Below are 4,838 nucleotides of genomic sequence, written 5' to 3' on the forward strand. Positions count from 1 at the left end.
GAAAGCGACATATCTCAATGGTTGGATAGTCAAACTCAAAATCATCTCCTACATGAACTTCTAGAACTTTCTCTCTATGGTAGTTGAGTAACTGCTGTATGTACATATTGCTGATGCTGAAGGAAAAACCAAGAAATACAGTTTCTTATGAAAATTAAAATGTGCTGTTCACTCTGAGATATCACTTAGTGTTACAAACATTATACAGAGTATATCAGAATCTAATGTTACTTTGACAAATACGAGTAATACTAAGTTTGATCTCATTTACTCTAAAATTAACATCGTCAAGGGTACACTTTACTTTGTATGTGCTAGATAATAAGTTGGACACTTCTGGTCAGCAGATTAGTTAATTACCGGTATTAGTCCAAATTCACTCTGGATGTGTCGGTGAATATTGGAATAAAAAGTAGTTACTTAATTACTTAGGATTTGCACAGAGATGTAACAACCTATTCTGTACATCATACATCACTTGATATACAACATAAGCAATACCCACTCTGGCGCAGTAGATTTATCACAAGTCATATCAGTTTCCTTACAAGAAAGGGCTACAGCAGCTTGAAGATCATCATCTATTCCATCTCCATCATCATTATCATCATCATTTAAATAAACTACTTCTGAATACTTGCTGAAAACATGAAATGGTCAGATGAGTACAATCATGATATTAATTGTAGTATAAAGTAAACACAAATTATTATTGGAAGAATTGCCTTTTACTATAAGACAACAAAAACATACAGATATCATTTGTCATATTTGAACATTACTCTCAAGTGACCTACCTGTAGGCAGTGTTGGTAGTCTGCATTCCAATTATCCTACTGGTACTAGGCTGGGGTGACGGACAAGAAGCTTGAGATGTTGTGGGAGTATTCTGAATACATGATGTAGTTCCCTGTGTGAGTGCAATTGGCATGTAGGCAACAGCAGCCTGGGTTGAGGTTACAGCAGCCGGGGTTGAGGCAACATCAGCCTGGGTTGAGGTTACAGCAGCCGGGGTTGAGGCAACATCAGCTTGGGTTGAGGCAACATCAGTTTGGGTTGCTGCAACAGCCTGGATTGAGGTAACAGTAGTCTGGGGCGACACGTTAGTAGCCAAGGGCAATGGAGCAGAAGCCTGATGTGACGAAATTGTAGCCTGTGGTGACCTGCAAGTAAGCCGAGATGTATGTTGTCGAGATGAGGTCCTGGTTCTTCTTCTAGGCAAAGAAACATCACAATCATCACCTTCTGTGTAACAATCTATTTGATCTGTCTGCCAATGAAAATTAAGAGTTTCTTTTTAGTATCAGTAATAACAGTATCACATGCACATTAAAGGCTTATTTACATTTAGTCATTATTGAAGTGTGGGTACAAAGTACAGTCAAACTTGTCTTAGCAACAACCAACAAAGACTGCTCACTTCTTCATAACTACCATACTTGACCGCGTTAGCGCCCATGCCCAGGCAAGCGCCTATCCCCAACTTTTGCACAATTTTTATATTTGGCGTCACATTCGGCAAAGCGCCCACCCCTTCAAAATGTAAATTATTTAAAACTTGGTCTTGCGTAACGGAATCTTGGTAATCGTTTTTATATGATACAGTGTGGATATCGACCGCTGTGAATATGTTGTGAATGCGTATAACACCGCGACCGCTTCGACAATGATCTGTTAATACAAGTAAAATGCGGTAAATTTTTCATGCCATATTCAGTTTACCTCTCAAAAATGGCTAGTTACTAGTTTTTTTGAAAAACCATGTCGCTGAAATCAATTCCAACAGATCGTACTTCGACATCGATAATTCACTTCCGCATTGCGTTACCGGAAAGTCTTCGAGAATTTCTGAAGAATTGTGTTGGTACAACACAGCATTCTGATTGGTTAATAACCAACTTGACCCATAAGGTCAAAGGACGCTGCTGCAGGTCAAATCTGCAAATGCATCATGGCGGAAAGTGATTTTCATTATGAGTTTGCGTACGATCCAACACCTTCGTCAGTCGAGATAATGATGAGAATTTTAACTTTGACTGTGTTCCAACAGATTGTAATGTTTTTAATTTCGTAAATTCTGGTGGTACGTAATTAATATTGTAAAAAAATGTGCATATTTTTTGTGATCATTTCAGTTTCCTCATTGTGAAAATCAATGACGACGCAACTAATTTCGTAATTTGATTTTTCCTCAAAGAAGTAACCAGTCACATGATGAATCAAAATTTTCATTTGCAAACTTTTTCGAGGAGGGTGCTCGGGTAAGCGCACACCCCTAAAAAATCGTGATTTTCTGAGTTGAGGCCCCTGGGGGCTAACGCGGTCGAGTATGGTACCTACTTTATAGCAATCCCCTGCTATTTTGCATTGTAAATGACACTGTGGTCACTTCTTAAACACGACCACCATTTAATAGTTGCAGCCACTGGTGATTACTACTGTATATAACAGCCAGTAGTTTGATAAAATCGGACCCTTTCTCACTTAAATTTTAACAATGGATTGATCAATGACAACAATGACACTCGTACGGTAGAAAACTACCGGTACACCTAATTATACAGTTGTCTAAATTATAATCTTTGCATTGTTCTGTCCTTTGCTGTACCTTATGGATTGCCCCACACACGTTTTGGAAAAAGTTAAATAAACCCAATATCTACAGACAGGTCACCTTTGTCTGAATCCTTTGGTGGCTGTTATACACAGCTTTAAATGTAGTGCAAATGTTTTTGTACTGTTTTGGTCATCAGCAAAACTACAAACATGTACAAGCAGTACAGTAGGTGATGTAAGATGGTGTACATGTATGCAGGCAACAGACCATCAGTAATACGATGAGCTTTGCTCGGCCATCAGCCTATTCCCAGATATATGAAACCCCATAAAATATGATTCTCTCATAAAAATGTATGACACAATTTTTAAATCTTTTCCTTTACCATTTCTGATACAGGAATCATGTTCTCATTCGCCATGATGTAGAGACAGCTGTCGTTGAGACTATAGATAATACAGTGAGAATATTTGCAATCAATAATATATCATTTATATCGTTATCATTTATTGTATTCTTACATAGTACATCGATTATATCGTTTTACTGTTCCATTTATTCATGATGTGAGAGTGATCGCTGTTTGACCAATCAGGACTCTTCGCGGGCTTTTACTCTCAATAGGGGACCCCCCTATTCAAAAAGGTAGAATTCGAGAGTTGTGTTATTGTTTACCAGTGAGCCGTCTGCTGTAAGTTTTGTCGTGGAACTTTACATTGTAAACCTACATAGTTTTGTACTTGCTACTGGACATTGTGTTACATTGTGTTAGTGTTTGGTTCCTTCAAGAATTCTGCGATAATAAAGTGGTTCGAGTTCAGTGTTATCGCTGTGATCGTGATTCTGTCAACCTGCGAACTGTCCATTGCGGCAGTATTCCAGGTGAAACCCCAAGTTAAGTATTTCGAACCTAGAACCTTCCTGGAATAAGGCTGGAATTTCAAGATAGGTAACATTTCTTTATACATAAGAAGCAAAGATGACAATCAAATATAAAAGTTGAAGGATAGGAAACAAATGAATGAATGATAAAACAAGCATTGACAATGCTCATTCCCTGTTCTGCATTTAATGCCAAATTCCATCACTAGTAGTGATCTATATGTGGCTAAATAGTGATGTGATAGGATCAGTTATTGCTGGTAATCTAACTGAGCATATTTGGTTGAATTTAGAAAAAATGTAATGTGCAACCAAAATCCAGTATGTAAAATCATTGTATTGAGACAGAATTTGAATGAAATCATGCAAGCCATCTCAGAAACATTTGTTTAAATGATTTGCATCTGTAACCCAGTATTTATGAACCTGATACAAAGCCCTCTTTTATATTTGAGAAATTGTTCTGGACAGGTTTACAAACAATGGCCCACTCCCGACATTTGGGGGGTTCTGTTTTCGGGGTCAGAGGGCATATTTGCAGGTCAGATAGCAAAAAACATTACTTTGTATTAATAGTACAGTATTCGTACAATCTAATGATAAAAGCCCTCTCACAGTTTAATTTTGTGCAAAAAGACACAAAATCACTCCGAATCTGGCACATGGTGAATGAAAATTGTCTTTTGGACAATTATTTGATGCTTGACTAAGCATCTACCCCCCCCCCCCCACAACATGATTTATTAAGCAGAGTATCCTGGGCGCTAAATCAAACTAGTACATTAGGTGCTGGGACTATCCTTACCAGTGGCATCATTATATGCATAAAAGGGCATTCTATAAAAGGCAAATTCAAAAAGAACACCCCCCCCCCCACACACACACACACACACATAAAGTGATTGACCTTGGACTCGTACAAGACATCTCAAAAGATAACGTTAGATTATACATGTTGAGGTGAATATATTTAGATGAGCTGGTGATTTGGCAGTCTAATGGTTACCTGTTGAAAATATGACTTTGACACATTTTGGAGATAACAAGAAGCACAAATTGATCAAATTCAAAAGATGTGCCAAACCAAGTCTAAGTTTAACATTTTGGTACCTGAGTGATCAGATATTTCAAATTTTTTTATCATAACACAAAATAGAATCATGTGCCTCAGTAGACTACGGTGGCCCATATATACAATTCGTCCGCTACATGAAAGTCAGTCGGCTATTTAAAAATTGCTCCGCTACATGAAAATCGGTCGGCTACTTGAAAATTGCTCGGCTACTTGAAAACTGCTCCGCTACATGAAAATCGCGCCCTTACATGAAAATCGCTCCACTACTTGAAAAAAATCGGTCGGCTACTTGAAAATTGCTTGGCTACTTGAAAACTGCTCCGC

This window comes from Saccoglossus kowalevskii, chromosome 1, assembly GCF_978046115.1.
Source record: "Saccoglossus kowalevskii chromosome 1, keSacKowa6.1, whole genome shotgun sequence".
Classification (NCBI taxonomy): domain Eukaryota; kingdom Metazoa; phylum Hemichordata; class Enteropneusta; family Harrimaniidae; genus Saccoglossus; species Saccoglossus kowalevskii.